The following is a 9,537-nucleotide window of genomic DNA, read 5'->3' as shown; positions in this document are numbered from 1 at the left end:
GCCTACCTTAGGGGTTAATTACATGTAATAAAATTGGAGTTTAAGGCTTGGCAAGTAGTTTTAAATGGCAAGTCGAAGTGGCAGTACACTGCAGCGCAGGCACTGCAGTAGCAGGCTTGAGACAGGTTTGAAATGCTACTTCTTTGAGCGGCACAATCAGTCCCTGGGTATATGGTATACCACTTTACAAGGGGCTTTCAAGTAAATTAAATCTGTCAGTCAGGTATACTCCAATTACACACATGATTAGGGAAGAAGCACGTGCACTTCAGCACTGATTAGTAGCGATAAAGTAATCAGAGTCCTAAGGCCAACAAAAAGATACAGCAAAATGCGTAGGTGAAAAGCAATAAGCTAGGGTTGAGGCCACCTTAAGAATGCAAGGTCTAACAAAAACAAACTAAGGATAACATGATTAAAACATCAGGTTTCTCTGCGGCATTTGGTGAGACAAGTGTGCCTTCTTTTATCTTCCATAAATGCAATCTTTCCCTGACCCCTTTATTATATAGCTCTTCAAGTAAAAAAGATAAAGCACTTACAAAGGAGCCTCAAATACTCAAAGATGGTAGACTTCTGTAATATGGGCCATAGACTAAAAGCAGCACGAAAACAGAGTGCAATAGGGTCCCAAAAACTTGAGTGCCACATGAGAGTATGCATGAAAGCCTATCCTTTTCCAAACTAGAGATATACTCATGCAATTTTTGTTTTTAGGAGAAAATATGCCTGCTGAAAAAAACATTATTTTTAAAAAGTGCATTGCAGAATACCAGGAATTTGCTGTTGGACACCTTGAAAACTTTCATACAGATTATTTGCACAAAACTTACGGTCAGTTGTTGTGACCGAGTGGTTAAGGCGATGGACTAGAAATCCATTGGGGTCTCCCCGCGCAGGTTTGAATCCTGCCAACAACGAGAAACTTTTTGGAAAGGGGCGACCACTCGGTCCCCCCGAACGTATGGATGGGTGCCCCGAACCTCCCGGGAAACCATTTTGGGCGGGGTGGGCGTAGCCCGGCTGGTATGCCCGAAGCGGCGTAGCCGGGGCGCGCCTTCCCCCGCTCAAGAGGGGTTGTCCTAGACACCTCAACGGAAGACGACCACGCCCCGTGGGCGTACCGGGGACGGGTACACGCCCTCCCGCAGAAGAATAAAGGAGCGGGAATCCAGAGGAGCGTCCTCTTGTTCCTCGGATCGGAAGGCTGCACCACTCGTTGCCCGTGAGCCCTCGACGGAACAAGCAGCAATTTTGAACTTGTTAATCTTGTTTTTCTCTTTCAGTTTCGAAGGCTCACAGAGTTCAGGACCTCGTGGATCGACCAAGGGCGGAAGACTCGAAACCATGCCTAACAAGAAAGCAGGAAAGGGTTCCGAGACGGAGAGGGTGTTACGCCTGTTGTCGAACCGGATGGCTTGTATGGACCGAAAGCTCGGACAAGTCCAATCGCTCGGGAGAGGTCTAGTGGAGGTGAAGAAGCAATTGGCCGCATTGAACGACCCAGGTCAGCCGAAAAAGGTAATAGGCCCGGCCTTGCCGGGAGTCGTCCCCGGGTTAAGAGGGAAGCGGGTCAAAGAAAGGGCGGTCTCGGGGGGGTCCCGGTCCCAGAGGTACCCTCCATCGTCCCCCTCGTACCGGCTGGTAACCCGGTTCAGGAACCAGTTTTAGGCCAGCCTATCCCGGTGGTGATCACCTCGACCGAGGATGATGAAATGCCCCCAGAATTGGCCGCACAGTTGACGGCATGGCTCAAAACAAAAGTCGGGGGCACAGTGACCCTGGGAGATCCGGCCGAGGAAGCCAGAGTATTAATAAAGCAGTTGCGGCAATCGAGAGATGTCGCAAAGGCGAGTATTCCTCTTGTTCCCCCACAGGTGGCACCTGGAGTACCAGCAGCTGGTCAGGAAAAGACGGCGGCAGCAACGGCCGATCCGGGTAAGCTCGCATTGCCGATGGTGGGGGAGGGCTCAATACCCTCAAGGCGGGAAAAGGTTGCACAGCACATTCCCATGGCCACGAAAGAGTTAATATGGGGAGACAAGTATGTCAACATGTTTTCATTGTTAACTGACCATCGCGAGATGGAGTATGCTAAAACACAGAAAGATTTGTGGCACCCGAGTGTCTGGCGCGCCAAGATGGCCGAGTTCAGGGTGGACGAGACAGTGACGAACTGGGTTAAGGCCTTCTCTATATTTACCGCAGTGATGGGGGAACGTAAACCCGAGGTTATGACTGATTTGATTTGCTATCAGAATCGCATTATGGATTTCTATTCAATGTATGAGGGGGAAGAATGGAAAGGCTATGACATAAAATTGCGTAAAGCAAAAGAATTTGATGCTTCTTTGTCTTGGGATTGTTTGGACTCGGTGTCATGGCACGAACAGCTCCTGCCAGGGGCGACAGGTACATCCTCGCCAGGCGGGAGCGGGTCCGGAGTGGTCCGCCAAAAGCCCGGGGTGCCCTTTCGAGCAGGCACAGGGGGGGGCTACCAGCCCAGAGTTGCCGGGAATGGCGGAAAAGGGGGGGTCTGTTGGGGCTTCAATAGAGGCAACTGTAACAGACCACAGGGGACATGCAAGTTTAAGCATGTGTGTGCCGGCTGTGGGAATTCCTCACACCCGGAAAGTGCATGTAGATCAAAAATTGGCGGGACGGGGGGTAAAGGCGGGTCTAAACAGGAGTGAGGTAGAGTTTTGTGACCGATTGCCTACACCCGTTGATCTCATGGTTATGATTCCTTGGTTAAACAAATACCCTGATCATGTATCCGCTGGGGTGTTGAGGAAGGGATTCTTACATGGCTTCCACATCCCGGCGGGGGATTTTCGGGGGAACTCCTTTTGTAGAAACCAGTTATCGGTACAGCACAACCCAGGCGTGGCAGAAAAGAATATAGCAAAAGAAGTCAGTTTAGGGCGAGTGGCTGGGCCCTTTCGTTGCCCGCCGGTGGCTGAGTTCATCTGTTCCCCGTTGGGGGTTGTCCCGAAGAAGGACCCAGGGGAGTTTAGACTCATACATAATCTTTCTGCTCCTAAGGGTTCCTCGGTGAATGATGCCATTGACCCAGAAGTTTGTGCAGTACGATATGCATCGTTCGACGATGCCTTGGCCATGTTGAACCACCTAGGCCCTGGGGCGCTGATGGCAAAATGTGATATCGAATCAGCGTTCCGGTTGCTTCCGGTGCACCCGCAGGATCAGCGCCTGCTAGGTTTTGCATTTCAGGGGAGTTATTACATGGATAAATGCATGCCCATGGGTTGCTCAATTTCTTGTGCGTATTTTGAAATGTTTAGCTGTTTTTTAGAATGGGCATTCACCGAGGCTACAGGGCATAGACATGTTATGCATTATCTGGATGACTTTCTGTTTTTGGGGGCAGCCGGTGATACGAACTGCGCGCAGGCGCTGTATGATTTCTGCATCCTCATAAGTGAATTTGGAGTCCCATTGGCACCAGGTAAGACGGTTGGACCATCTACTTCACTGGAGTTTCTGGGAATTGAACTCGATTCTGTGGAGGGGTGTTTCCGATTGCCAATGGACAAAGTGGTCAAGTTTCGGGCTTCCCTGATGCAATGCCTGAGTGGGGAGAAAGTGTCCCTGCACCAGTTACAACAAACAGTGGGTCAGCTTAATTTTGCATTGAGGGTGATGCCTATGGTCCGCCCCTTTTCGCGCTCTATCGCGCAAGCTATGGTAGGTCTCAAAGAGGGTCACCACCGTACGAGACTGTCAGGGGAGGTTCGCCAGGATATGCGTATTTGGATGGCATTTCTGGCGGACTTCAACGGTCGAGTCGTGTGGAACTCCCCGCCGGAATCTTCAGATGAACTAGGTCTATGGACCGACTCAGCAGGGAGCGTGGGTTTTGGCGCCATCTTAGGTAATCGATGGTCGGCACAAACATGGCCAACATGGTGGCACTCCAACGGTCTCACAAGTAACATTGGTTTCCTGGAGTTATTCCCCATCTGGGTTGCTCTGATGACATGGTCTGACGACTTCAGGGACCGCTCAGTGGTGTTTTGGTCTGATAATATGACTGTTGTCGAGTGCATTAACCAACAGGCAGCACGCTGCAAATTGATCTTGAGATTGTTGAAAGAAATTGTGCTGCTTTGCATGAGATTGAATGTACAGTTCAGGGCGAAACATGTGCCAGGTGTACTGAATCATGCGGCTGATGCACTCTCTCGTTCACATATGCAGGCATTCAGGGGTTATCTACCCACAGCGGACCTAGAGGCAGCACCATTCCCCGAAACAATATGGCTAATCGGTGCCCCGGATTACAAGACCTCGTGGCAGCGAGTTTAGCTCCCAGGACAAGGAAAGCATACGAAGGAGCGTTTCGTTCCTCTTGCACATATTTGGGTCCCACAGAGAGTCAGAAATGGGGTGAGGAGGAATCCTTCCTGGGGTACTTGGTAGCGCTGCACAGAGAGGGCCGATCAGCGGCAACGGCCAGTAGGCATAGGGCGGCCATTTCATTCATGGCCCAGGTACACGGCATAAAAGACCCTACAGGTTCCTTTTTGGTGAAAAAAGCCCTTCACGGCTGGCAGCGCCTTGAGGGTTGCAAGCAAGATACGAGGCACCCGATTGGCTTAGACAGACTGTCTCTGCTTTTAGCAAAGCTGGATGAGACGTGTTCCTCCCATTTTGAAGAAGTTCTGTTCCGGGCAGCGTTCACATTGGCATTCCATGGGGCTATGAGGGTGAGCGAACTTGTCGCAAGGAACAAGAGAGATATGGAGGGAGGCTTGTGCAGGGATCACATCCAAATAAGGGGTGATTCGATGGTGATCGTGATAGCCAGGTCCAAGACTGACCAGTGGGCTATGGGAAACAGTGTGGTCGTACAGCGCAAGCGTGGGTCCCCCATCTGCCCGTTGAAATGTGTGGAAGACTATTTGGCGCTAAGGGCGGCCGCATGGGGGGGAGCTTGCTCCGACACAAGGATGGCACTCCTCTGACGAGATTTCAGTTTCAGAGGGTGCTAGCACTGTCAATCGCTGACGCGGGCATGGACCCGTGCGATTTTGGGACCCACTCCTTTCGGATAGGGGCTGCTACTGAGGCTACAGCCAGGGGTCAGAGTGCTGAGAAGTGAAACAATTGGGCCGTTGGTCCTCGAATTGCTTCAAGAGGTATGTGCGATTGCACATGTTGTGAGTGATCAATTGACATGCACTCACGTTTTCTGTCTTTGTTTACTTTACAGTTTCGCGAGCCTGCCACGCGGGGCGGAATTTGAGGTCGACCCAGCACCAGGAGACCAGCGGTCAGAGGCCACCGACTGGAGAGAGGATGGTATGGGTCGTGGGCCACTCATACGTGAGGCGCGCCGGCGACGTATTCAAGGAAGGTGACGCGATTCACGCACCTGGGGAATACGGGTTCAGAGTGTCCTTCCATGGGAAGGGTGGGCTCGTTTTTGACCACTTTGAATCATTTTTCGAGGGGCTTCTAGGGCGGTATAGGTCACCGCCGTCTGTAGTCATAGTACACCTGGGAGGCAACGACTTGGTGACACTGGGTAGACGAGTGTTACTTGAACGAATTTTGTCAGCGGTTAGCTGGTTGGCTATAAGAGTCTCGGGGTGTACGATTGCCTGGTCCCACATGATTCCTAGGAAGATGTGGCAGGGGGGCCTTTCGGTGTCAGCACTGAACCATTCAGTTAAACGGGTCAATAATAAAATAGGTAGATTGTTCCGTTCTGCGCAGTTGCATAACATTCCTCATGGGTGTATTCGGGGTGATCAAATGTATCTGAACGATGGGGTTCACCTGTCCAGGGAGGGGAATGACTTACTCATAGGAGACTTCGTAGCATGGCTAAAAGGGTTTGAGGAAGCATGACCTTTAGGAGGATTTGGGGGGACCGGATAGTCGGTCAACTATCCGGTCTGTGGCGGTAAGGTCATGATCGGTGAGCAGTAATTTCAAGGTCCCTAGAGTGGGGCGCCACCCACAATGGATGGGAGCGCCCGGGGGAAGACGGCCATTGGCCCCTTCCACGGGGAGGCGGCACCCACTAAGGATGGGGAGCCTAGTGGGAGATGGCCATGGGCCCCTCCCAGGGGGGGAGGCGGTTAAATGCCCCTCCTACTAATTTCCCGGGGCCGGATATCCGCGACGGCGGATAGAGAGTGTGGGGATGGGGGAAGAGTCCACGCTGTCCTTCCTACAGAGACCTCATACGGGAACTCGGACGACCCTTAAGATGGCGTCGAGTAGAAAGGGGGCCCCCACCACGACAAGGGAAGTTACAGTTGGCAATGAGGGTACAGTCCTCTGCGCATGCGCCGCTCACACCGTGAGGGCGGGAGTCTTGTAGTAGGGATCTGACACCGGTTAAGACCTTGCCGTTGGCCCTTAATGCTAGGATGTACAATTTGAGTTAGAGTGTATGCATTTTCAGGATGTTAGCCAAAAGTACATGACTGCATCGAAATGTAATAAATGACAAATTGTACATTATGCATAATGATGAAACTTTTATTTAATGTTTTAAATTTTGTTTCATATTTTAATAAATACGGCCGGGAGGGTGACTCCCTCCCGCCTTCCAAAAGTTCAACTATCGTCCGACTTCCCATTCTTGGGGAAACGTGTTGGGAGGGGGTGGCGGGCATCCCGGCCATATGGAAAGGGGCGACCACTCGGTCCCCCCGAACGTATGGATGGGTGCCCCGAACCTCCCGGGAAACCATTTTGGGCGGGGTGGGCGTAGCCCGGCTGGTATGCCCGAAGCGGCGTAGCCGGGGTGCGCCTTCCCCCGCCCAAGAGGGGTTGTCCTAGACACCTCAACGGAAGACGACCACGCCCCGTAGGCGTACCGGGGACGGGTACACGCCCTCCCGCAGAAGAATAAAGGAGCGGGAATCCAGAGGAGCGTCCTCTTGTTCCTCGGATCGGAAGGCTGCACCACTCGTTGACCGTGAGCCCTCGACGGAACAAGCAGCAATTTTGACCCACCCACCAGCCCCTTATGGCAAATGTTTGGAGAAATAAAGTCTTGCAGAGAGATGGAAGTATAGGCCTTTTTTCCTTGATAGAAAGAATGAAGGAATGTTGAGAATAAAGATTGACCTTTTGCAGAGATGTCTACTTGCAGGAAAGAGCAATTGATGGCACAGTAGGATGATGTCGAGTTTTTCTTTCCTTAGTAGGTAAACAACTGTCGTATTTATTTGTCGGGCGGTAAGGTCATGATCGGTGAGCAGTAATTTCAAGGTCCCTAGAGTGGGGCGCCACCCACAATGGATGGGAGCGCCCGGGGGAAGACGGCCATTGGTCCCTTCCACCGGGAGGCGGCACCCACTAAGGATGGGGCGCCTAGGGGGAGATGGCCATGGGCCCCTCCCAGGGGGGGAGGCGGTTAAATGCCCCTCCTACTAATTTCCCGGGGCCGGATATCCGCGACGGCGGATAGAGAGTGTGGGGATGGGGGAGAGTCCACGCTGTCCTTCCTACAGAGACCTCATACGGGAACTCGGACGACCCTTAAGATGGCGTCGAGTAGAAAGGGGGCCCCCACCACGACAAGGGAAGTTACAGTTGGCAATGAGGGTACAGTCCTCTGCGCATGCGCCGCTCACACCGTCTGGTAGTAGGGATCTGACACCGGTTAAGACCTTGCCGTTGGCCCTTAATGCTACGATGTACAATTTGAGTTAGAGTGTATGCATTTTCAGGATGTTAGCCAAAAGTACATGACTGCATCGAAATGTAATAAATGACAAATTGTACATTATGCATAATGATGAAACTTTTATTTAATGTTTTAAATTTTGTTTCATATTTTAATAAATACGGCCGGGAGGGTGACTCCCTCCCGCCTTCCAAAAGTTCAACTATTGTCCGACTTCCCATTCTTGGGGAAACGTGTTGGGAGGGGGTGGCGGGCATCCCGGCCATATAAGATCGGCTACAATTTCAGAACTTAACCTTTAGAATTTCTTCCATGTCAGTTTTATAAATAGGTGGCGTATTTTGGTGTCACTATTGCCCTTTCACATATTTATTATCGCTACCCCTTTGATATCTTTGCTATAACTCTCGTCCTACATTAGCGCTGGTGCAAACACTTCAAATTATTATACCCTGGCTCTCTCAGTCATACCATTCATGCACTTGAAACTCACTTTACCAATAAAAGAAGCAAATAGAAAAATAAAACAAAAGTGCTTGCTGGATTAGGCAAACACACTTCATAAAACTGCATTTTCTTTTCTATTCTCCCCGTGTTACAAGCTTAACTGCTCCCTGTGTAATTTCTCTTAGCCTGCTGTCCCAGGAAGAGAATTTTATCTACAGGCTCTTTCTGTGTTTTTTTCCTAGTCTTTCTTTCCCTTTTCTTAGATTTGTAACTGTTCCTTTACGTGCTCTATTTAGGCGCCATTAATCTCATTTGAGCTCCTTGTACCTGCTGCTGTTTTCTCCATACCTCATACTGCCTTTTCCCTCTTTCTCTCTTTCTCTGAGGTTGGTGGCTACTTTCCAAAGCTTCTGATGCCCCAATGTTCCTTCATCTTGTTGTCAGACGTGAATTGGAAAAGCAACCAAATTAACAAGCCTTTACCACTCATACCTGGCAGAGGTTTATACTTTAATTCAATGAGCTAAGAAAAGCGTGTTGTGGGGCCCCTACGAGCCATGGTGCTTGCTTCATCATAATTAGGCACGCAGTCATTAGCCACAGCTCTGATCACGGGTCACTGAGGTCAGTTTCAATAATTCCTCAAAAACCTAACCATGCAGTCCCCCCTAACTGTGTAGTTATCTTGCTTTACTGCTGTTAGTGTGATTAGCTGGGAGGAGCTCACGGCAGCATCCTCCCTATAAAAGTGTAGATGGACAGCTCCTTAACTCTTTCTTGCCTCACATATAGATGGCTTGAGGAGGTACAAGGGTGATGCAGGTCTACTAGACAGAATAGAAGATCTGTGCCAGGTGTGTTTCTCTGCATTGGTGTCCCATCACAGGCCCACAAGTGTATGTATGATCTTTGACTCCTGGCAGTTCACAAGCAGGCGGCCAGGAAACGGTTTCAGCCTATCAACCACTGAGGAGACAAAGCCTTTGTATAAGGAATGAGGAAGCAATGAACACATTCAGCCGATCACAGGAGTTCCCAGAGTGTTCCGAACTATAAATTCTCCATGTCACTGTATGTTATTGAGCCCAAGTAGCTGGCCGTGATCGTATAGTGGTTAGTACTCTGCGTTGTGGCCGCAGCAACCTCGGTTCGAATCCGAGTCACGGCATTGTGGTTGGCAATGTCAAGGCGGTTGGGTTTTTCTTTTACAGAATTACCAAATGTACCAGTTGTTTTTGTAAAATGTCTATTAAAAACAGATCCTTTAAAATATTTAAACGATCGAACGACAAATTATTTAAACACACATGATTATAAGATGTAGCCTTATTTTTGTTTTTAGGAGAGAATGTGCCTGCTGAAAAAAACATTATTTTTAAAAAGTGCATTGCAGAATATCAGGAATTTGCTGTGGAACA

The 9,537-nt window shown here is 50.1% G+C and overlaps 2 non-coding genes across 2 annotated transcripts; both read left to right on the top strand.

The window, feature by feature from the left end:
* Nucleotides 1-838: 838 nt before the first annotated feature.
* Nucleotides 839-920, top strand: TRNAS-AGA (transfer RNA serine (anticodon AGA)). The gene has a single exon. It is a non-coding gene; the product is annotated as a tRNA-Ser (tRNA).
* An 8,295-nt stretch (nucleotides 921-9,215) lies between these two features.
* Nucleotides 9,216-9,287, top strand: TRNAH-GUG (transfer RNA histidin (anticodon GUG)). Its single transcript has one exon. It is a non-coding gene; the product is annotated as a tRNA-His (tRNA).
* Nucleotides 9,288-9,537: the final 250 nt, after the last annotated feature.

The sequence above is a fragment of the Lissotriton helveticus genome, chromosome 12 (genome assembly GCF_964261635.1).
Source record: "Lissotriton helveticus chromosome 12, aLisHel1.1, whole genome shotgun sequence".
Classification (NCBI taxonomy): Eukaryota; Metazoa; Chordata; class Amphibia; order Caudata; family Salamandridae; genus Lissotriton; species Lissotriton helveticus.
Note: the sequence above shows the minus strand (reverse complement) of the source record. Positions and strands in the feature narration are given on the sequence as shown.